Raw genomic sequence first — 26,563 nt, forward strand, 5'->3', positions numbered from 1 at the left:
ATTTGGAACCTCTTTATTTTAATTTGAATTTATATAGCATGACATGATAATATATGTATATAAAAAAACTTTATAAAAAAAAAAAAAGCTATCACGTGATAGAGCTTTGAAATTACCAAAAAAGAACCACATCTAGACCTCACTCTTACTCAGCATATTATTATAACTCATAATGAAGAAATGAAAAATATAAGATAATTCATACAAGCTAAGAGGGGAAAGAAAAATGTTTACAAGAACGCTTCAATTTCAATTCCAATTAGACTCCATTGATCATAAAACAATCTTATTAGCTTTTAGACGCACTCTACTACTATTTCTCTTTTCTTCTTCAATTCTTATTAGTAGTAGTGTCCATGGCTACACCACAAGATCTCATATCTTCATCTATGCAACTTGTTCTCAAGAGAAATACCAACCAAACACACCCTTTGAACCAAACTTAAATTCTTTATTATCTTCAATTGTTACTTCCTCTTCAGATGTTTCTTACAATAGCTTTTCCATTATAAATAATAATGGAACCTCATCATCAACACCTTTATTAGAAGGTTCCATATATGGCTTGTACCAATGTAGGGGTGATTTGGACCCAATTGAATGCTCAAAATGTGTTCAAAATTCAGTTAACCAAATAGGGCTAATTTGTCCCTATTCACTTAGTGCATCTTTGCAACTTGAAGGGTGTTACATAAGATATGAACATTTTGATTTCTTAGGAAAACTTGACACAAGTCTTAGGTACAAGAAATGTAACAAAAATGTTGTGAGCAATGATGTTGAGTTCCTTAGGCGAAGGGATGATGTTCTTGGTGATTTGCAAGCAAGAAGAAATAGTGACTTTAGAGTTAGTAATTCAGGACTTGTTGAAGGGTATTACCTCTATAATGCACAAATATTTTATTTAATTTTTACTCAAATATTTAAGTATATTACTTAATTTTTTATATTTGTTGCTATTTTTATGTTAAATTTCATATCTTATTAGGTATTATTCATGAATACTCTTATTTTTGTATTTGTGTAACATATTATTAGGTATGCTCAGTGTTTGGGAGATCTAAGTGCTGAAAATTGCAACTCATGCATGGCAGAAGCAGTGATGAAGTTGACGAGATTTTGTGGATCAACAGTATCAGGTGATGTATTCTTGGGACAATGTTATGCAAGGTATTGGAAATCTGGCCACTACAACGATGATGAACCAGGTTTGTTTAGAGTTGGTTTGATTTGTATTTTTATTTTATTTTTAATATTTTTATTTTAAAAATTGTGTGAATGTTAAAAATAAGAGAGTAATCTGAAAAAAATGACTGTGTATTATTAAGTGTGAATCGAACGGTACAATGTACAAGAATATATATAGATGCTAGAATAATCAAAACAATAAAAGTATAAAATTCTACAATAAAATACATAAATAATTAAATATACTATATAAATATAAATGATACTAACTGATGTTAATTGATCCTATTTATATTTTTTACCGCGAAAATAAAGGATAAAAATATAATTTTATTGTTTTTTTTTTATGAAATTCTAAAAACAAAAACAAAACAAAACATATGAAAATAAAAACTAAATGCACTTTTAATTTCTCATTCTCCAATCTTTTCTGACAATATACTAATTAAACTCTAAAGATTGAAATGCTATGTGCTTATATTGGATATAGTTATAAGAGATATCGGATTAACTCATATTTTGATTTTTTATTGCATAGTATGTGAATATTATTTAAATTGAATTAATATGTTGTCTAATAGCATTTAAGTAGAATATAAATTCAGATAATATTTTATGAAAAAAATAATAATGTCATTTTAATATGATTTTTTTATTTTATTATATACATAGTTACAACAAAAAAAGATTCAATATTTTTGTACAGTAACTAAAAATAATTATTAAGTATAATATTCTACACTGGCAATCAATAATAAAAATTAGCTTAGCAACAAGTTAATTAATACATATATTTACCTCTTCAAATTTTAAAAAAATTATTTACTCCACTAATTTTGAAGTAATTTTCCACTAGCAATTTGTCAAACGAAACACTCAAAAGGTAATCTTTACTTGTAACAAAATTATTCTCTAATTTTGAAACTTTTTTTTTATGCTTTATCTGGAAATGCACACCGTTATTCCTCTATCTGCAATTCTATATGCATATATACACTTTCTAATAATTTATTGCCTTTAAATCTAAACATAATAGTGATTTTATTTTGTATAATGTATATTCACCTATATACAGTTCACGAACCTGCATTCAGCCTAAAGTTGTCTTTAAAAAAAAGCTACACTTTTTTATTAAAAATAGTGATATTATACATGAAATCTCAGAACTAGGGTTGGAAGTGAGCCGAGCTGAGTCGAGCTAGACCAAGCTCAAGCTCAGCTCACAAAAATTGAGCTTGACTCACGGCTCGACTCATTAACAATCGAGCTTATTTCTTAAGCTCAAGCTCGGCTCACCAAAAGCTCACGAGCTGGCTCAAATAAGAGAAACATAAATACATAATCTATAATTTTATATCAATAAATTATAACTTATATATTTTTAAAAATATTTGAAAAGATTAATTTTATATATTGTTTATCTATCAATAAATTATAAATTTTTTATTTATATCCTATATTAAAATTATATGTAAAAAAAAATATAAATATTAAATAATTAAGATTGTTATATATATATATATATAATCGAGTCATCTCACGAGCTAATGAGCTGAACTTATCCAAGCTCAAGTTCGGCTCATTTAATTTATGAGCTCAATTTCAGGCTCAACCTTGGCTCACCAACTCACGAGCTTAGCTTATCGAGCTATTAACGAGTCGAGCTCGAGCTGGCTCATGAGCTGGCTTGACTAACTTCCAGCCCTACTCAGAACACCTTTTTTCTATTTTTGTTTTGTAATTTTTAATCTAGAACACTGAAAAATTCTTTTTTTTTTCTTCTTTAGTTTGAAATTTTGAATTGCTGTATACTAATTAATGATTTTTTTTTATCATACTATTTGCAAAACTCTTCAATAAATTCACAATGTTTTTTGGTGTCAAATTCACAAGTTGTTTATTAGGAACAAGTTTTGTTTTTAAACATTTAATCATCCTTTATCTGTTTCTTTTTGAATTTTTATGTTGCAGATTCTTCGAATGAGGACCAAGTGGGGAAATCAATTGCCATTATTGTAGGGGTTGTATTAGGTCTAGCTATTCTTGTTGTTGTTCTCTCAGTCTGCAAAAACGCCATGGTGAAAAGAATCCATTGAAGTTAATATAATGCCACATATAATATAAGTAGTACTTGCACTCAAAGTAGGGATTAATCGAGTTCTGAAAATGTTAATTTAATTTTTTGTGCGCTAAATTAAATTAATAATTATTGGTCTTCCAAAATTATATGTATAATTTTTATTCTTGACTTGATTTGGTTTAAATTAGGACAAATTTTTTTTTTACCCACGCTATTTCTCAATCCGAGCAGTTAAGGACTAATTCGTAGTGGATTCGAACCCTCGAGTCCTCGACACTTGTTTAAGCGGACAAATGAGATGACCAGTCGACTAACTTAAATTGGTTAAATTTAGGACAATTGTGTCTACATTTTTTTATACACACTAGAAGGAATATCTATTTTTTGTATTCCTTGGGTTTGAACTTTGAACCCAAGTGCTGCTTGATGAGCAGAGAAGCCTATAAATCCTCAGCGGCGGCTACAATGCTTTTCATTTGCAACTTTTGGTTTTGGTGTGTATTATTTGCAACGTTTTAGTTTTTGGTCATTGTAATGGGATGTTAGAAAGCCCAACCCACACCAAATAGATATGAATTACATAGAAGAGGCTCCAATTATTTGCAAAGTTGTGGCCTTTACTTTTGGTCAAGATTTTCATTCAAAAAACACAAGCCCATCAAATGGGAAGCCCATTTCGTCCTCTGTATATATGGGTTAAGAAATGTTTAGAAAGTTTAACCCAATAATTAGATACACAAAAAAAAAAAAAAAAAACAATTGGTGCATGTTTAATCAATTAGGTTGAAAAATAAGAAATTTGTGAAGATTAGGTTGAAAAATAAAAAATATATGAAGATTGTGTTAAAATTTGTGAAGGTTAGAATGAGAAGTTAGAAATATATAAGGATTTTAATGGCAATATAATAGCAAAAAAATAAATAAAATTTAATAAGCATAAGCCAGCTTTAAAAAGCTTTCACTTAGGTACTTTCAAAAGCACCCCTAACTTTTTAATTTACCAAATACAAAATTAAGTGCACAAACACCTCTTGAAAAAGCTTTCCCAAACCCAGTCTCATTGTATTGAATTTCCTCTAGAACCAACGTCTATCACCATTCAGGAATCATGACCAACAATAAAATAGTAATAATTATAATACTTTATTTTCATATTTTATTTTAATATAATTTGAAACTTAATCAAATGTTTTAATTTGAAATTTAATGACTATTTTATTCTAAAAATACTAGTTAAGGTGTTCAATAAAAAAATGTATGTGAAAGATAAATAATTGAAAATTTTAATATATTTATTTACAAAAATTTAAAAATTCTCAGGAGAAATAACCTTAAGAAATAGCATAAGCACATGATTTGTTAGCAAAAAAATTATTTTATTTTTCAGTCATATATATCATACAGATACCAACAATCACCCACTATACATAGCCAGTCACTTTTATATATATATATATATACGGGCCTGCTACACATACAAGCTTACAAGTTTACAAGTTGGCCCAGCCCAAATACAAGTCACGCGCATCAAGAGAGATTACATAGAGCGTCACCTTCACCCGCTCAACACTAAAACGGTTACGTATGGCGAACTCTTCCACTTCTTCCACTTCTCAAAGCGCTTCGAAAACAAGGAAACCCTTCCATTTTCGAGCGAAAATCAAAGTTCAAAATATACAAGTCATTGTTCGAAACCTCCGTCAAAACACCATCAAACTCTCCATCAAGAATCTGAAGAGAAAACAAAGCAATAATACTCAACGTAAGTTCATTAAGATTCCTGTATATTTTCCATATTACAAACTACGTTTTACTTTCCTTCTACGTCGTTGTTCTAGGGTTTACTGTTACTCTTGCTTCTTTGTTACACTGTTCTTCTACGTTGTTGTTCTAAGTTATCCTGTTATTCTTGTTGTTCTAGATCTTCTGGTAACTGATTTTTGGGGGTTTATTCCGTAGATTGGGGGGTGTATACTGCTTGACCTTGTAATGTGGCTTGATATTGAAGCATGTTTGAGTGATATCTGACTGATATATATGGATACTATATCTGAATCATATCTATGGGAGTATCTCACTGTTATCAATGGGTGTATCTGATTCTTACATATCGGTGTATCTTACTGTTATTAATGGGTGTATCTGACTCATATATATGGGTGTATCTTACTGATATCTTTGGGTGTATTTTTCGTTTCAGAGAAAATGGCAGCAAGAAACCAAACAAAAGACCTTAAGTGTGCCACACATCTCCTAAGTGATAAGTTCAGAAACATGAGTGAGGAGAAGAAGGCGATTGTGAGGGATTTCGGATTCGGTGGGTTGATGCACATCCCACCACTGAGGGTGGATTACCAACTGTTAAGGGAGCTGGCAAACAACTTCAAACTTGGGGAGAACAGACTGAAAACAGGATATGGTTCTTTCCAAATAACACAAAAAACAATAGGTCATGCGCTTGGCATCAATGCAACAGGTAACTAGCTTAAAATTATATGTGTATATTAAGTTGATGCTTGGTGTATTTAGGTTGATGCTTGGGTGTATTTGAACCGACTTGGATACTTTGTTGTTTTTCTTTTTGTAGGAGATCTATTTCCTGAGAAAGTTGAGTATAAGAAACTTTCTGATGATGACAAAATAATTTTTAGAAGATTCCAGGGTAAGACCCTCAAAAGTCTTACCGATGAAATGATGGAAATCGGCGTTGGCAACGAAGAGGAACGCCTGATGTTCAAGAGGATATTCATCCTCTATATACAGATGGCGTTCATTATGTAAATCAAACCTCAGAAACTTCGTTAGATTCAAATTCATAATCCACTTCGCCTGGATTCAGCTGACAATCTGAGGTTGAATGATCCATTATCTTCAAAACGAGTTCAAACTTTGATTTCAGAAAACAACAAATCAAAATAGAAAACGAAGCTCGAGTTGTAGAGAGAGAAAAAAGTAACGTAAATGAAGAACATACCAGTGAGAAAAGGAGAGGAAAAGAACGATGGAGAAGAAGGAGGGAAGACGCGCGAGAAGAAGAACAACCAAATCTCAAAATAAAGAAAACGAAGAAGGAAACAAATATTTTAAATTTGGTAGTTAGATATACGCGGGATCTTATATAGCGCGTGTAATCAACGTATGTGGAGCAGCGCGTATTTTGGTTTTATTGTTTAATGAACTTGTAAAGCATACAAGCCCTAATGGCTTGTATGCAGAGCTTTTCCGATATATATATATATATATATATATCTTTTATTAATACTTTTGACTAATATTTTAAACACGAAATATTAATTTCTAACTTTAAATCCTAATAATAGTATAAAAATAAAATATTAACTAAAATATTAATTAATATTTATAAAAAGCATTAAACCTCTAATATTTTTCATTATCTAAACATGCTTGATTCATAGATATAATAAATTATAATCAAACTAGATTTACATTTATAATCAAAATACAAATTAAATAAAGAAGCTAACTATTAAACCACTCTTCCACCTTAGCCCATGACAACAATAAAGACGTCTCACGGCCCACAAATTCAGCCCAACAGAATACACAAATTAAATTATAATTTAGTCTTTATCTTATCTTATAGTTATCTCTATCTTTATCTAATTTTATCTTTCATAGGCCAATACTCTATATATACTTAGTTTTACCTTTATAGTTCACAATTCATTCAATCAACAATTAATAAAATTTCTTTATCTTTTTCTTTCATAATTCTTTTATTTTTCTATTCTTTCACAATTTTATTATGGTATCAGAGCTCCTCTTGAGCTCTGCTGACATCCATGGATCAAGGAGAAATGGCACACCAGCAACTTAATCCGAAGTCTCTTTTGGACCTTTCGTCAGCCCAACACTTTTCTTTCATGACACTTCCTTTCAATGAAGAAGCTCGTCCTTCAAACCAACTTGAACTTCTGCCAAGTCCAACTACTCATTATCTTTGTTCTTTCAATATCTTTTCTACTGTTAACAATTCTTCAAATCGAGATTCATTCTTGAATACTTGGATCATTGATTCTGGTGCCACAGATCACATTGCATCAAATTTGTCTTGGTTTATTTCTTACACACAAATTTCTCCTATTATTGTTCATTTACCAAATGGTTCTCGAACTACTGTTTCTTATAAAGGCATCGTTCAATTTTCACCATCCTTGGTTCTTCATGATGTTCTTTATTTACCTCATTTCAACTTTAATATTATCTCTGTTTCAAAAATTACTTCAGCACTCATATGTGAACTCACTTTTTCATCTTCTTCTTGCACTCTACAGAACAACAATTTGGGGACAATTGATTTGGCCAGAATGAGAGAGGGATTATATGTCTTTGAACCCAATTTCGGTAAAAATTCATCCACTACACACTCCATAAATTCCATCCAATCTCCACCCATTACACCTTCCAATATATGGCATTTTCGTTTAGGACACCTTTCTGGGCAAAGACTTAATCATTTACATAAACAATTTCCTTTTATCTCTATGCATCATGACGAGGCTTGTGACATTTGTCATCTTTCTAAACAAAAGAAACTTTCTTTTTCTCAAAGTTTTAACAAAGCCAATGCAAGTTTTGATTTATTACACTTTGATATTTGGGGTCCGTTTCGACAAAATTCTATTCATAATCATAAATATTTTTTTACTATTGTTGATGATTTTAGCCGCTTTACATGGGTTACTTTATTAAAATCAAAAGGAGAAGTACAGAATCAAATAAAAAATTTTATTACTTTAATTGAAACACAATTCAACTCCAAAGTCAAAACTATTCGTTCTGATAATGGACCAGAATTTATTTTACCTGATTTTTATGCTTCAAAGGGCATTATTCATCAACGTAGTTGTGTTGAAACTCCTCAACAAAATGGAAGGGTAGAACGCAAGCATCAACATATTTTGAATATAGCTCGTGCTCTTATGTTTCAATCTAATTTACCATCATCTTTTTGGTCTTATGCTGTTAGACATGCTGTTTATTTACTTAATAGAGTTCCATCATCCGCAATTAATTTTAAAACACCATTTGAGATTTTACTCAATCTTCCACCAAATTATCATGACATTAAAGTTTTTGGATGCTTATGTTTTGTTTCTACCCAAATGGCGAATAGATCAAAATTTGATCCAAGAGCCAAAAAGGCTGTATTTATTGGCTTTCAATCTGGTTTTAAAGGGTATATTGTTTATGTTTTAGAAGATAAAAGAATTGAGATTTCTAGAAACGTAATTTTTTATGAAAAGATCTTGCCCTTAGTCACAAAAAATGTCCAATTCCAGACACTTAGCCCAACATTGCCAAACACACCTTCTCAAAAACAAGATTCAGTTAGTCTTCCAGTTGAACCCTCACCTATACCCATTGACCCAACTCCACCTAGTTCTTTATTTTCTCCAACAACCTCTCCTTCTTCCTCACTATCGTTTCCTAACCAAGTTGAACCCATGACCACCGAATCCCTTTCACCACTAGACACTAGCCCACCATCACCTTCTCATCCCCCGTCACCTTCTTCACCACCTGAGCAACCCCATCCTCGTCATTCCGACCGGCCTCACCGACCTCCAGCATATCTCTCTGATTACTTGTGTAATTCCTCTCTCATCTCTACAAATCAATCTCCCTCAAAGTGCAAGTATCCTTTATCTTCAGTCATGTCTTTTTCTTCTCTTTCATCTTCACATAAAAAGTTTCTTTTATCTATACATTCTGACGTTGAGCCAAAGTCTTTTAAGGACGCCAATCAACACTCTAATTGGCGTAGTGCTATGAAAGATGAGTTGGATGCTCTTGAGCTGAACAAAACTTGGCGTCTTGTTGATTGCCCTGCAGGGGTTAAGCCGGTTGGCTGTAAATGGGTCTATCGCATCAAACGCAAGCCTGATGGTTCAGTTGATCGATATAAAGCACGCCTTGTGGCTAAAGGGTTCACTCAAACTGAAGGTGTTGATTTCTTGGAAACTTTCTCCCCTGTTGTCAAACCTGCCACTATCAGATTAGTTTTGGCATTGGCCTCTATGAAGCATTGGCCTATACATCAGTTGGATGTCAATAATGCTTTCTTACATGGGGATCTTTCTGAGGATGTTTATATGACTCTGCCACCCGGATTTATATCTCCTCAACCGAATCAATGCTGTAAGCTACTAAAGTCACTGTATGGTTTACGACAATCTAGTCGTATGTGGTATGACAAACTTTCTCATCTTTTGCTATCTCATGGATATCAGCAGACCTCATCTGATTATAGTTTATTTGTCAAATTCATTGGTGATCAAATTTCTATCCTTTTAGTCTATGTTGATGACATTGTTCTCACTGGTAATTCTATTTCTGAACTTGCTGCCATCAAGTCTATTTTACACCAACACTTCCGAATTAAAGACTTGGGCCCATTAAAATATTTTTTGGGTATTGAAGTTGCTCAATCAGAGAAGGGAATTTGCTTATCTCAGAGAAAATATTGTCTTGATCTTTTGGAGGATTCTGGTTTATTAGGTGCTAAACCTGCCTCTGTTCCAATGGATAGTACCACAAGACTATATCAAGACCAAAGTCCCTTGCTATCCGACCCTTTTGTATATCGTCGTTTGGTTGGCCGTCTTATCTATCTCACCACTACTCGACCGGACATCATGTATGCCACTCAACAATTAAGTCAATTCATGGCATCTCCTACTGAATCTCATCTTCAAGCTGCCAAGCATGTGTTACGATATCTAAAAACTAGTCCCGGCAAAGAACTTTTCTTTCCAAGGGAATCAGAAATTCAGCTTCTCGGCTTCAGTGACTCTGATTGGGCCGGATGTCCTGACACTCGGCGATCTTTAACAGGTTATTGTTTCTTCTTAGGCAGTTCTTTAGTCTCTTGGAAGACCAAGAAACAAACCACCGTTGCCCGCTCTTCCACGGAAGCAGAATATCGTGCACTTGCCAACACAACTTGTGAACTTCAATGGATAATAAATGTGTTACAATTTTTACGCATCTCTCCTATTCGCCCACCAGTTTTATATTGTGATAATCAGAGTGCTCTTCATATTGCTGCTAACCCGGTTTTTCATGAACGGACCAAACATTTAGAGGTTGATTGTCACTTGGTTCGACAAAAAGCTCAAGCTGGAGTGATGAAACTTCTCCCAATTCCCTCTTCTGGGCAACTAGCTGACATCTTCACCAAGCCTTTGTCTCCTCAACCCTTCCATCTCAATCTGAATAAGCTTAGTGTTCTTGACATCTTTCATCCTCCAGCTTGCGGGGGCGTATTAAACCACTCTTCCACCTTAGCCCATGACAACAATAAAGACGTCTCACGGCCCACAAATTCAGCCCAACAGAATACACAAATTAAATTATAATTTAGTCTTTATCTTATCTTATAGTTATCTCTATCTTTATCTATATCTTATCTTTATCTAATTTTATCTTTCATAGGCCAATACTCTATATATACTTAGTTTTACCTTTATAGTTCACAATTCATTCAATCAACAATTAATAAAATTTCTTCATCTTTTTCTTTCATAATTCTTTTATTTTTCTATTCTTTCACAATTTTATTACTAACCTCACAGATACTTCTCTTCTAGTAGACTTTATGTTGCCGTTTGAGACAATGAATTCTTCGTTAGTAATCTCATCACCCATCACCGGCATCATCATTCCTAATCCTTAAATCATCAAGAAAATAATATATAAGAAAAAAAATATATAAAGAAAAGAGAAAAAAGAAAAGAAGTAGAGAAGCTAACCTCAGAGATACATTTTTTCTAGTATATTTTTTGTTGCTGTTTGAGGCAATGAATTTTTTGTTGTGATTCTCTTTCGCTAGATCAATCTCATCCATGTCTCTAGAAAATGTAAGTTCTGAACAGAATTAAGAACAGAAAATTGAACAAAGAGGAGAGTCAGATCAAAGAGAAGAGGAAGAAATAGCCTTTGACCAAGCCTTTCTTGTTGATTTTAAAAAATATGAAGAATCCGATATAGTATTACACATATGTAACGGCTAGCATTGCTAAAGGATCAGTTATTAGCTACTAAAATTGAAATTGAAATATTAAAATTAAAATATAGCTATATTTTATATTACTAATTTAATAATCAAAATATTAAATTTTCTTTTTCCATCTTCTTATCTACTTCTCTCCCTTTCTTTATTTCTCTCTATCATTCCTACTCTATATATAACTTATAATTTATATTTTTTATTACTAATTTGATAAACTAAAATATGTCGTGAAATATTCTTTCATTACAATTAAAATAAAATATTTTTTTCCAAAATTAATAAACTCCTTTCCTTTTTCTTCTTTATCTACCTCTCTTTTTTTCTTTCCCATTTACTATCTCTCTATCTTTTTTCTACCAAAATAAAAATTAATAAAATAATATAATTCAATAAATTCATAAAATTATAAGAAATAAATTAAATTTATAATTAAATATAATTAAAAAATATTCATAATATTATTCATATAAAAAATATATTATTATTTTATACACACTTTCTAATTTTTTATTTAGTTTTAAATTTTATCGCTTATCATTTTAATTTATATTTTTATCTTTTTTATTTCAAATATTTATTGCATATAATTTAGAAAGAATATTAATGTTGTGATTAATAATTAGAATAAAAATTCAATTAATTTAAAAAAATTAATTTTGACTTAATTTTATAATTATCCATGTAAATTTTTTTATACTAATACTAATTAATAGAGAGAGGGGGGAGAGAGAGAATATTATTTTTAAATAAAAGTATAAAAAGTAATTATTTTTATTTGTACAAAAGACTTAACACTTAATCAAATGTAAAAGTATAGACATTAAATTCTTTCAAGTTAAATAATGAATATTAAAATTAATTATTAATAAAAAATTGAACTCTTTTATATAAAATAATAATTAAAAAGCTTATTATTTGATTTTTTTTATCTACAAAGACCCTTGTCTTCTTAGTCGATGGAGACTTTTGTCCCCTACGACCTTTTTGTAAAAGTAATTTGATTTCATAAATTTTTTCTGCCATAATATATATTGTCAGAACAAAATCGACATAATTTCAAAAGATTTATATAAAATAATAACTAAAAAGCTTATTATTTGTTTTTTTATCTACAAAGACCCTTATCTTTTTAGTCGATGGAGACTTTTGTCCCCTACGACCTTTTTGTAAGAGTAATTTGATTTCATAAATTTTTTCTGTCATAATATATATTGTCAGAACAAAATCGACATAATTTCAAAAGATTTATATATTTCTGTAATATTATTACGGACAAAAAGACTAGTTATTTTCTAAATTAAGTAAATATTTAAAAGTAGATGTTTAATTAAATAGGGAGAGATTAAAAAATAAAAATTATTTCGGGGCATTTGTCAAGTCAAGTTGAAAAAAATGATTTTTTATTCATTAAAAATAGAAATATCTTTTTAATCATTTCTACAAAAATTATTTTTAATAAATTATATAAACACCTAAAAATTAAAAAACTAGTATATGTTAGGAGGAGTTGTCACTAGTCACCTGGTAGATTAAATCGACGGTATAAGAATGGTATTAATATAAAATTAAAGTTTATATATATATATATATATATATATATATATATATATATATAAAAGAGGGAGGTCAAATTAAATATAAAATAAATTAAAATATAACGTAATAAAAAATTAACAAAATATAATTTATAGTATATTAGTTAAAATTAATAATTAATTATATAAGAATTAACATTCAACTATACATACTTTAAAATTTTGGTATTTTTGAATTTGGTCTGCGATATTTCATATAACTAAAATTATCAATTTATCATCTGAAAGTAAATTTTAAAACATTCTCTTTTTCAACCTATACAATCATATAATCTGCTGAAAGTTCGTCTTTCGTCTTATTTTAAAATATTATTTTAATAATTTTTATTGTTTAAAAAATCTATTCAATTGTTCCTGTTAAACAAAAAAATTTTTTATAATTATTGCTTTTTACATTAATCTAAACCTAAATTTTTCAATAACTTTTCAATTATTTATATATTTATAAGTTTTTATTATTTTTTAAATTTATTTGTTAATTACTACTAATATATTATAATACACAATATAATTTATACATATTAAGTTACTAACTTATAAATTTTTTTAGTATATAATATATAAAAATATATTTAATCTAATATATATATGTTAATTATAATAATAATAAATTAATAGTGCTAATTTTGGAGACCATGGCCACCTTAGAGCCCTATATATATAATTATATATATATAAAACTTTATAAAAAAAAAAAAAGGTATCACGTGATAGAGCTTTTGAAATTACCAAAAAAGAACCACATCTATACCTCACTCTTACTCAGCATATTATTATATAACTCATGATGAAGAAATGAAGTAATGAACAATATAAGATAATCCATATTGCTATTTGAAAATACAAGCTAAGAGGGAAAAGAAAAATAGTTACAATAACGTTTTAATTTCAATTCTAATTAGACTCCATTTATCATATATAGAACAATCTTATTAGCTTTTAGGCGCACTCTACTACTATTCTCTTTTCTTCTTCAATTCTTATTAGTAGTAGTGTCCATGGCTACACCACAAGATCTCATATCTTCATCTATGCAACTTGTTCTCAAGAGAAATATCAACGAAATACACCCTTTGAACCAAACCTAATAAATTCCTTATTATCTTCAATTGTTACTTCCTCTTCAAATGTTTCTTACAATATCTTTTCCATTGGCAGAACCTCATCATCAACACCCTTATTAGAAGGTTCCATATATGGATTGTACCAATGTAGGAGTGATTTGGACCCAATTGAATACTCAAAATGTGTTCAAAATTTAGTTAACCAAATACGACTAATTTGTCCATATTCACTTTGTGCTTCTTTGCAACTTGAAGGGTGTTACATAAGATATGAACATTTTGATTTCTTAGGGAAACTTGACACAAGTCTTAGGCAGAGGCGGAGCTTAGTTCTGACAAAGGGGCATGGCCCAAACTTTTATTAAAAAAATTAGTAATACTTTTTTAAAAAATAAAAAATAGTTCAGTTGGCTCAAATATTTTATTTTGACTTAAAATATCAAAGTTCAATTTTCATCTCTTGTTTTTATTGCACAATAATTTTTAGTTTTAAACATTCAAAACATGTTGAATTTGGACTGAACTGAGTGTATTCGCATTTCGCAGCTCTCTATTCAATAAGTAACACTCATTCTACCTTTGAGTTCAAATATAAAAAATTAGGTATTTTTTATTTATGTAATTTAATATTATTTTATATTTTACTATTTATTTAATTTAATTTTTTATATGATAAAAAATATTAGAATATTTAATAAGTATTGATATTATTGTATTTGTATAAATTGATAAAAAAAATTTAATAAATATTATAAATTTTAATATTTGTCCTTCTAACTTTTTTTTATACATATTTTACAAGATATATATTTAAATTTTTATATAAAATAATCATAAAAAATCAAAGAATTGATGTATTTTTTAAGAAGAAGGCTAATATTTAGGAAGGAGAACATATCACTAGTGTAAATAGTTCTTCTACTTTAATGAATCACGAAAAAATTGAGATACAACCTTCAAAAGTTTAAAAAGTTGCATCTGATGAATTTGACCTTAATTCTTTGGAACGAGACCCTGAAAAACGGCTTTAAATTTGGCAATATCACCTAAATTAGAGAAATGAAATTAGATGAACTTATCTTAAATGGGTCCATATCAAAAACATCTTGACAATTATTCTATTTGGCCCCAAAATTTTATTTCAAGTTTTGTCACTGGTCTTAGGTACAAGAAATATAACAAAAATGTTGTGAGCAATGATGTTGAGTTCTTTAGGCGAAGGGATGATGTTCTTGGTGGTGATTTACAAGCAAGAAGAAATAGTGATTTTAGAGTTAGTAATCCACAAATATTTTATTTGTACTCAAATATATAAGTGTATTATTTTTTTTATATTTGTTGCTATTTTTTATGTATAAACTTCATATCTTATTAGGTATTATATTCATGAATACTCTTGTTTTTGTATTTGTGTAACATATTATTAGGTATGCTCAGTGTGTGGGGATCTAAGTGCTGAAAATTACAACTCATGCATGGCAGAAGCAGTGATGAAGGTGAAGAAATTTTGTGGATTAGCGGTATTAGGTGATGTTTTCTTGGGACAATGTTATGCAAGGTGTTGGGAATCTGGCCACTACAACGATGATGAACAAGGTTTGTTTAGAGTTGCTTTGATTTGTATTTTTATTTTATTATTAATATTTTTGTTTTGAAAATTTTGTGAAAGAAGAAGTGAAAATAAGGGATGAAAATATAATTTTATTATTTTTATTTTTTATGAAATTAGAAAAAAAAACAAATTAAAACATGAAAATAAAAACTAAATGCACTTTTAATTTTTCATTCTCCAATCTTTTCTGACAATACTAATTAAATTCTAAATGTAAAAATGCTATGTACTTATATTAGATATAGTTAAGAGATATTGGATTAACTCATATTTTAATTTTTTATTGCATAGTATGTAGATATTATTTAAATTGAAATAATATGTTGTCTAATAGTATTTAAGTAGAATATAAATTGAGATAATATTTTATGGAGAAATGATAATGTCACTCTAATATAATTATTTTATATTATATATTTTTATAAATTTATAAAAAGATCATAATTTCTATTTTTGATTTGTATTTTTATTTTATTTTTAATATTTTTGTTTTGAAAATTTTGTAAATGTTAGAAATAAGAGAGTAATAGGAAGAAAGTGATTGTGTATTATTGAGTATGAATCGAACGGTACAATGTACAAGGGTATATATAGGTGTCTGAAGAATTAAAGTAATAAAAATATAAAATTCTACAATAAAATACATAAATATGCTATATAAATATAAATGATACTAACTGATCTTAATTGATCCTAATTATATTCTAACAGTGAAAATAAGGGATGAAAATATAATTTTATTGTTTTTTATTTTTTTTATAAAATTCTAAAAACAAAAACAAAACAAAACATAAAAATAAAAACTAAATGTACTTTTAATTTTTTATTCTCCAATCTTTTCTGACAATAATAATTAAACTCTAAGGGTGTGTTTATTTGAGGTACAAATGGGAGAAAAGAGAAAAGAGGAAAAGAATTTGGAAGAAACATATTTATCTTTTCTTATTTGGTTGAATGAAAAAGTCAAAGAAAAAGAATGAATAGTATATAAAAAAGGTGGGATTTACTGAAATTTTTTTCCTCCAATATTGGATGAAAAATAAAAGAAAAATGTACTTAGTTTTTGTTTGGTTGAAAGGAAAGAAATAGAGAAAAAAAAAAACAAAAAAAGAGAAAAGAAAGAAATTGCATGAAATTTTATTTTCCTTAGTATTAATATTTTAATATTATTCTCTATTTTTAATATATTTTAAAATATATAAGGATAAAATTATCTTTTCATAATATTATATACTACTATCTTTTTTCTCATTTTTCTTTCTTCCAAACATATCTAAGAAAAATAAAATTTCATTCAATTTCTTTTCTTTTTATTTCTTTTCTCTCTATCTCTTTCCTTTCAACCAAACAAAGTCTAAATGTTAAAATGCTATGTGCTTATATTAGATATAGTTACAAGAGATATTCGATTAACTCATATTTTGATTTTTTATTGCATAGTATGTAGATATTATTTAAATTGAATTAGTATGTTGTCTAGTAGTATTTAAGTAGAATATAAATTGAGATAATATTTTATGAAAAAATGATAATGTTACTCTAATATGATTTTTTTTATATTATATATTTGTATCAATTTATCAAAAAATATCATTATTAATATAAAAGTCACAATATTTATTTTCTATTTTATTATATACATAGTGAACAAGTACGAACGATTAAGGAAACCTTACATACTTTTTGCGAGAGCTCAGGACAAAGAATTAGCTTCCATAAGTCTTGTGTCTACTTTTCTAAGAATGTTAATCATAATGTTAGGTAGCAACTAAGCCGGGAGCTTGGAATGATCCTGACGACTAATCTGAAAAAATATTTAGGAGTACCCTTGATCACGGAGAAGTGTAACCAGCGTCATTTTCAATTCATCCTTAATCGTATGCAAACCAAGTTATCTAGCTTGAACAAGAAATCTCTATCTTTTGTAGGGAGATGCACCCTGATGCAATCGGTGTTATCAACCATTCCTAACTACTGCATGCAGACTATGAAGATCCCTATGACAGTTTGTGCTAAAATAGATAAACTCTGTAGGGACTTTCTTTGGGGCAGCAGCGAAGATGATAGAAAGATACATCTCTTAAGTTGGGAGAAAATTTGTAAACCAAAGGAGGAGGGTGGTCTAGAAATTCGAAGAGCGCAAGAGATCAATCAACTGTTTCTTATGAAACTTGCTTGGGGATTAACCTACAAAAGGGAATCCTTATGGGTTCAGGTGATGAGAGCAAAGTATGCGGGAGGAGACAGCATCATACCCAAAGTCCATAAGAAGACCAGCAACTCAAACGTTTGGATTGGAATAACAAAAGTTTGGAAAAATTTTCAAGGGAATCTAATTTGGAGAATAGGTGATGAAAAAAGTATTTCTTTTTGGGAGGACCATTGAATCCCAGGAATTCACAAATTAAGAGACTTAGCCACCATTAACCTTGATGAAGAAACACTTGGAGAAAGGTTGTGCGACTATACTAGTTTCTAGAATATTTGGAATTGGACAAAAATTAGTCAGGTTTTTCCTGAGGATGTTCTAGAGCACATCAGAATTTTAAAATCCCCCAATCCTGACATTGGAGCTGACACTGTGGGGTGGCTCCCAGCAGCAGATGGCAGATTCACAATTAAATCAGCATATGAGGCTCTTTTCAGTAACAAGGAGAATAATAACAGGTTACACAAGTTGCTTTGGAAACATAACTTACCTCAGCGTTTGAAGACCTTCTGTTGGCTCCTTACCCATGAAGCTTTGCTTACCAACAGCAGGAGAAAAAGCAGAAATCTTACAGACAACAGCGACTGTCCAAGATGTTGCGGAGAGGAAGAGACTATGCTCCACGCCTTACGCAATTGCCCCTACATCCGTACGGCATGGATTAGCATAGTAGATAGAGATACACAGGAAAATTTTTTCTCCCAATCCTTTCAGGAATGGCTTAGTACTAACATTTCCTTGGTCTCTCCAAAGCAGTATGGGACTCCGTGGCCCATCATCTTCGACACTGGAAGTGTCGAAATGATTTCATTTTCAGGGACGAGATTATGCCAAACAACCAACTTCATCAAATGATAAGAAAAATTGCAGAAAATTATAGCATTACTCTGAGCATAACAAAGCAAACTAGTAGCTTACTAGATTATACCAGAGAGGAGCTTGTCGGGTGGGAGGCGCCAAATTGGGGTTGGACTAAGATGAAAGTAGATGGATCAATCATTCATCCTGGTAGCAGAGGTGCTTGCGGGAGAATTATTAGGGATTGGGCTGGACGCACGATTGCTGGTTTTACTATGAACATCGAAGTTTGTACCATAACCATGGCTGAACTATGGGGCTTCTATGTTGGGATTAAGCTAGCTTCTGAGCTAGGGCTCACGAAATTAGTGGTGAAATCAGACTCTAGCTGTGTTGTTACGCTGGTTCAGAAGGCATCTTCGAAAAGCTATGGTAGCTCTTCTCTCGTCCGGTCGATCAAGGAGCTTTTGGCAAAGATGGTTAATGTAGAAGTGAAATATATCTACAGGAAGGCCAATTTCTACCCAGAAGCCCTAACTAAGATAGGTCAAAGAGAAATTGTTGGAATTAAGCTCTTTGAGCAGCACCCTCCATGCTTGTCTCACCACCTTCTTGCTGATGCATGTGGCGTTAAGTTTGGAAGAGTGGTACAATCTAGTTCTTTTTGTTCTTTTGGGCCCTGCGCCCCGTTTCTTATAAAAAAATATATACATAAGTGCAACAAAAAAAATTTAATATTTTTGTACAGTAACTAAAAATAATTATTAAGTATAATATTCTAAACTGGCAATCAATAATATAAATTAGCTTAGCAACAAGTTAATACATATATTTACTTCTTCAAATTTTAAAAAAGTTATTTACTCCCCTAATTTTGAAGTAATTTTCCACTAGTAATTTGTCAAACGAAACAGTCAAAAGGTAATCTTTACATATAACAAAATTATTCTCTAATTTTAAAACTTTTTTTTATGCTTTATCCGGGAATACACGCCGTTATTTCTCTATCTGCAATTCTGCATATATATACTTTCTAATAAGTTATTGTCTTTAAATCCAAACATAATAGTAATTTTATTTTGTATAGTGTATATTCACCTATATACAGTTCAGGAACCTGCATTCAGCCTAAAGTTGTCTTTAAAAAAAGTTACACTTTTTTATTAAAAATAGTAATATTATACATGGAATCTCAGAACACCTTTTTTTCTTTAGTTTCAAATTTTGAATTGCTATTTACTAATTAATGTTTTTTTTATTATCATACTATTTGCAAAACTCTTCAATAATTTCACAATGTTTTTTTGGTGTCAAATTCACAAGTTGTTTATTAAGAACAAGTTTTGTTTTTAAACATTTAATCATCCTTTATCTGGTTTTTTTTTTTTTTTTAATTTTTATGTTGCAGATTCTTCGAATGAGGACCAAGTGGGAAAATCAATTACTACCATTATTGTAGGGGTTGTATTAGGTCTAGCCATTCTTATTGTTGTTCTCTCAATCTTTAAAAACGTCATGGTGAAAAGAATTCATTGAGGTTAATATAATGCCACATATAATATAAGTAGGACTTGCACTCAAAGTAAGGATTAATCGAGTTCTGAAAATGTTAATCTAAATTTTTGTGCACTAAATTAAATTAATTATTTTTGGTCTTCCAAAAATGTATGTATTTTTTTTTTTTTTGGACGGGGACCCGAGCCGACAGACCAGCCCAAGTCCAGAATAGAGATCCATGCTACCCCCAAACCGACCCGTTATACCCGACCCGATCTGTTATCCCTTTCCGTGTCCCACCCTTGCCGCGAGAGTAAGCAGCTCATCGAGGTTTTTCTCTGCAGCTAGCTGGCGACCCCTGCATAGTTGCTAGCGCCACCGGGTTGTGGATGACGAGGAGTTCTCCCATCTGAGCCTGGCCTCGCCAATAGCACCCTCCATCGCATCAGCACCATCAACCCAGTTTCTCCAAACAACAATGCCCCGGAACAACACCACCTTCTTCTCGACAGCAGTTCGGAGCAACGAGAGCCCTCCATCGCCATGCATCGAAGATCCATCCCACCTTCTCCTTTGCCCGGTGAGATTTTAGTTCATGAGTGCCAATTGCTACCTGCTATTGATGCCTTGGTCTGATTGCATGTATGAGATAGTTGAATCCGTTTTGACTTTTTAAGCTTTAGTATTGGTCCTTGATATGCCCATATATGGGGTATGTGATGGGCAAAAGTAGTTTCAGTAATGCACCAACATTACCTCTGCCCTGCCTTGAAATACCTGGAGGACTAATTTTCAATTTATGTCATGTCCACGAACCTAATGCATATATTGAGTATTGGGTAATGGTCGTAGATCGCAGCCCCCCGTTGCCCAGGCCTTGGATTCCGCGGCCTCCATAGCTCGCAGTCTCTGGAACCTCACTGCCCCCAATTGCCACACAATCCCGCAGCTCCATCTCTGAAACAGTATCACCTTGTGTTGCATTCAGATCTTCTGTCTCAGATCATTGATGATCTGGATTAATTCCTGGCTTTCCTATCTCATTACCTGGTTCGTGCTCCTCCAATCTACCTCATTACAGCCTTGTTCTTTTTCTTTTATAATCGTTGCTTCACATTTGAGCCTCTCTTCTAATTATGCTTTGTATATCTACAGGTGGTTTGATGCTCCAACTTGCTCCTAATGTTTCTGTTTCTGCTGCTTTTGCCACTGCATGGGCTAGCCGATTTCCGTTCCTGGGGGTCCAAGTTATTCCCTTCTCAGGTAAACTCTCCATTAAAATCAGAATGTCCTGGATTATGGCCAACGCCTCGCCTAAGGCTGTCTTGGATTTAATTGCTTGAACTAGCTTTAAATTATTAGATTCTATTAGAGTTCTGCCTATTTGTAGATTGTTCACTATGATCAATGCTTGCCTTATTGCCTGAGCCTCTGCAACAGTACTTGACTTGGTTTGAATTTTTCCTGAGAAACCTAAAATAATCCTTCCCTTGTGATCTCTGATAACCACAGATATTGCACATGTTCCAGTATCCTTCTTGAATGCTGCGTCAACATTTGCTTTCAACCAATTCTCAGGGGGAGGTCTCCATTTCACCAGGTTAGTGTTGCTCCTTTTTGTTTCTGTTTTCTGTATCTGCTGTTTATCTGTTAGTTTCTAGTATGTTGCCTCAAGTGCTGTTGCCCTATGAATTGTCCATCTAGGATTTACCTCCTGTTGTTGAAACAGCTTGTTGTTTCTCGTTTTCCATATCTCCCACATGAGGAATCCTAGTTTACTGATTCTCTTCTCCTGTTCCTCTCCACCACCTGCTCTCAACTTCTTTATGCATTCGACCATCCAATTCCCGATTGAGGTAACTGTCTCGACTGTTGGAGTCCATTGGCATTCCGCTCTGAACCATGTTGCCCTAGCCCAATCGCATAGTAGTAGTGCATGTTCTATAGTTTCTGGACTTTTTAAACATATCTGGCAGACTGAATCTGATGCCATTTTTCTTTTGTATAAGTTAGAGCCTACTGGTAGTATATCATGGCATGCTTTCCATAAAAACATTCTGATCTTCTGTGGGACTTCCATTCTCCATACCTCCTTCCATATCTCCCTTTTATCTTCACTTGTTGATGGATTTCCAAATTTCATGCTCTGCCCAACTCTTCTTGCAGCATAATATCCGGTTCTTATTGAGTAATTTCCATCTTCCCTCCATGGCCAATACAAATGATCTTTTTTGTTCATTACACTAACCGGGGTGCTGAGAATTTCTTTGCAGATTTCTTGGGAAAACTTGCTTTCAATTTTCCTTTTATTCCACCCTTCCCCGCTTACAATGAGATCCTTTATCCTCGAATCATTTGTGCTATTTATATTAAAAGGCCTGTTCCTCCCCGCAATCCAGTTATCTTTCCAGATGCTAACGTTGGAACCGTCTCCTATGCTCCACTTTGCGCTTTCCCTTAGTAGCTCTCTTCCATGTAGGATGCTTTTCCAGACCCATGACGCGCCCTTTTTACCCGTCGCTGTCCAGAAGTTGCCGCCTGAAAAATATATCGATTTCAGAATTTGTACCCAGATCGCATCCGGGTTCTTCAATGCCCTCCATGCTTGTTTTGCAAGGTAGGCTGTATTTTGCTTTTCCAGGTCTTTAAACCCCATTCCACCATTACTCTTACTCTCAGTAATACTGTCCCATTTCTTCCAATGGATGCCCCACTCCTTTCCCGATGCTGCCCACCAGAATCTTGCAACCTTTGCACAAATTCTCCTGCAAAAATTCTTAGGAAACTTTATGACATTCATGATATATGATGGCATTGCCTGAATCACAGCCTTTATTAGTGTTTCTTTGCCTGCTTGATTCAGCAATCTTTCCTTCCATCCTTCTAGTTTGTTCATGATCTTCTCTTCAATCCATGCTAGAGCCTTGTTTTGAGATCTTCCCCATATGGATGGTAACCCTAAGTATTTTCCTGGCGTGTCCCATGTTTTCATTCCTAGAATCTCTTCTATGTCAACCTTCGTTTGTATCGATACTTGGCTTCCAAAGGAAATGCCTGACTTGTTCATGTTGATCCTTTGTCCAGATGCCTCTGTGTATTCATTTAGCACAGTTATAATCTGAAATATCTCCTCCTCCTTCGCTTTCGCAAATATAATACAATCGTCTGCGAACAACAAGTGAGTAAGAGCCAGAGCTGTTGGGGCTATCTTTAGACCTGTTATATTGCCTTTCGCCTTTGCCTCCTGCATCAGGATCGTGAATACCTCGGCTGCTAAAATGAAAAGGTATGGGGATAATGGATCCCCTTGTCGAAGACCTCTCTGGGGTTTGATCCTCTTCGATAGCTCTCCATTAACTTTTACCCTATAACTTGCACTTCTTACACATTTCATTACCAAATCAACCCACTTTTCGGCGAACCCGAATTTCATCAGCACCTTTTCGAGGAAATCCCATTCAAGCCTATCATATGCCTTGTTCATGTCCAGCTTGATTGCCATATTTTATGATCCCTCTCTTCCTTTTCTGTTTAGGCTATGATAAACTTCTTGAACAATAACTACATTATCTTGTATGAGTCTTCCTCCTACAAACGCACTCTGGGTTGGGGACACTATGTCCTGGAGAAGCCCTTTCAGCCTCAACACTATGACCCTAGTTATAATTTTGTAAATAAAGTTGCAGCAACTGATTGGTCTTAACTGATTGAGTTCCTCTGGGTCCTTGACCTTTGGAGTTAAAACTACTGTGGTTTCACTAATCTCTTCCGGCAAGACCCCATTCGTAAAGAATTCTCTGACTACTGCACATACCTCCTTCTTGATTATCTCCCAGTATTTTTGATAAAACAGTCCATTCAGGCCATCTAGTCCAGGAGCCTTGAGGCTGCCCATGCTGAATACTGCTTTTCGGATTTCCTCATCTGTGACTTTTGAGGTCAGCTCTCTATTCATGCTTTCCGTGACTCTCGCTGGAATCTTACTTATGACTGATTCACAATTCCTGTTATTGCTTGGAGTAAATAGCGCGTCAAAATGCTCCTCGATGTGCTTCATAATTTCTTTCCTATCCTCTATCCATGAGCCCGCCTCATTTCTGAGCTTATCGATTCGGTTCCTTCCCCTTCTTTGAATGGTTGTGGCATGGAAAAAAGACGTGTTCTTGTCTCCCCATTTTAGCCACTTCAACCTGGCTCTTTGTCCCCAATATTTTTCCTCCTGTTTCCATAATGCAGCTATATTCTCTTTTATCTGCTGTGTTTTCTCATGCTTCTCTTGTGTTAAATCCGAATCTTGTAACTCCTTTAGTTCCTCCTTCAGTTTGTGAATTTCTTTATCTGCTCGTTTTATTGTCCTCTTACTCCACTTTCTAAGCTCCTCTTTACAACTTTCCATTCTTGTTATTCCTTTCCAGACGCATCCTTGGACGTCTTCCTTTTCCCATCCCTTTCTTACTATATTCTTGCACTCCTCATGATCGGTCCAAAATGCCTCAAATTTGAAACTCTTCTCTATCTTTTGAACCTGATTTATGTCCAACACTAATGGGCAATGATTAGAACTAATAGCCGGCAGAGCTTTGAGTGATGCCTGCTGATATAAGACTCTCCATTCCCAATTGACTAATGCCCTATCTATCCTCTCCCTTGTGATAACTCCATTTCTCGGGTTCCCAAACCATGTGAATCTTCCTCCTTTAATATCTAAGTCCATAAGATAGTTCATATCTACAAACTGCCTGAATTCCCTCACCTGACTTAGTGGCTTTGGATGCAGACCTATCTTCTCTTCTTGGCTTAAAACGTCGTTAAAATCCCCAATGAATAGTTGTGGTTCCCCTTTGTTGTTGTTGTTCGCTGTGATAGCTCTCCATTGCTCTTTTCTTCTTCCAAAATATGGGTTGCCATATATGAAATTGCATTCCATATTTTTCCTTTTCTATCATCAATACGGGCTTTTATATGATTATCACACCAAAAGTAAATATTAATATTATATGTTTCATTCCACAAAAGGCATAGCCCTCCGGACAGCCCCGGGGGTTCTATGTGAAATACATGCTCAAAATGTAACCTTCTTTTCAACTTCTTAATAGTGCTTTCTCTAGCTCTAGTCTCCATTAGGAACACTATTGCAGGCTTTAGTTGCTTGCACATACTGTGCAGTTCAGAAACTATCGCGGGAGCCGCTACCCCACGGCAGTTCCAGCTTATTATGCTCATAGTTGAGTTGGGGGCATGTGTAGGCCCGCCTCCTCAGCCATTGAGTTTTCCAAGTCATGTCTGTTCTGTGGTCCTTCCTCATGAGTTCCTCCTTCTATTAAGCTTCTGCTCCATTTGTTCTTCTTATTGGCCCTCCACATCTGCGAGGCTTCCTCTTCTTCCTTCAAAAATCCTGCAATCTGCTCCAGTTGGTCCTCCTCTCTTCTTCTTTTAAGCTTTAATTTTTCCTCCATTCTTTGAACAAGTTCTGCTTCGTATTCTCTGGCCACTACTATTGCTTTGCTATTTTTCTACTCTGTTTCTTCTTCTTCTTCTGCTAGTTCTACATAGTAGAAGCCTCCTTTGCTCTCTGTGACTATCTGCCTGCCTCTCTGTTCTGACTCTCTTTCATTTGTTTTGTAGTGTCTAATTAATCCATCAATGTCCATTTTGTTTCTATTATGGGCCTCCTCTTCTACTTCTTTTTCTGTGCTTTTCTTCCTTTTCTCTTCAGTTATATTTTTGTTGAACTTCTTCAATAATTCTCTGATGGTAAGGTTCCTTTCTTCTTCACTTGGCCCACTTCTAACTTGTTGTCTATTTCTATTGGGCCTTTGGTTAGTGAAAGCCCATGCCCCTCTTTTTGTACTGTCTGTTCTTCTTTTGCTTGGCCCACTTTTCTCTTTATTCTTCCTAGGAATCCTGTTGCTATCTTCCATATTATCTTCTGCCTTTTCTTTTCCTTTGGCCTCCTTTACGTTTCCCATTGTTACTGACTCACTGGCTTGCTGATTTTGTAGGGTGGCTTCTTCCTTCTTTCCTTTTTTGTGACTTGCTGTCCCATCATCTTTTGATCTAAATATATTGTTGTGCATCTCACCGTTAACTCCATCCTCATCAACCCCTTTATCTTGATCTTGCACTTCTTGTATTGCCACTTGTCTCTCTCCCATTTGTTCTTGTGGATTTGCTAATCTGTCCCAAGATTTAGCAGAGGCACTAGCTTGAGAGCTTCTCACTCTCCTTAGGCCTGACTCCCCTCTGTCCTTCTGTGCTTGTCTTTTCAGCCACTCCCTTCCTTGCCAACTTCTTTCACGCGCCTCCCATAGCTCCTCCACCCAGTTGTTCTGTTCCTCCTTCCTCCTCCTTATACCTGCCTTTCTTGCCTCATTCTCTATCGATCTCAGCCCTGGAGCTGTGAGCTCAGGCCCATATCTAGGGATTTCTGGGTTTACTAATGATCTCAGTAGCTCCTCCTCACATGCTCTTTTGTCATGTCCAAT

At 32.9% G+C, this 26,563-nt stretch overlaps 2 pseudogenes; both read left to right on the top strand.

Moving 5' to 3' along the window:
• Window positions 1-226: 226 nt before the first annotated feature.
• Window positions 227-3,284, top strand: LOC107627791 (plasmodesmata-located protein 8 pseudogene; annotated as a pseudogene).
• Window positions 3,285-8,394: 5,110 nt separating this feature from the next.
• Window positions 8,395-20,117, top strand: LOC148575310 (uncharacterized; annotated as a pseudogene).
• The last annotated feature ends 6,446 nt before the right edge of the window (window positions 20,118-26,563 follow it).

The sequence above is a fragment of the Arachis ipaensis genome, chromosome B2, assembly GCF_059453495.1.
Source record: "Arachis ipaensis isolate K30076 ecotype BB chromosome B2, ASM5945349v1, whole genome shotgun sequence".
In the NCBI taxonomy this organism is placed as follows: Eukaryota; Viridiplantae; Streptophyta; class Magnoliopsida; order Fabales; family Fabaceae; genus Arachis; species Arachis ipaensis.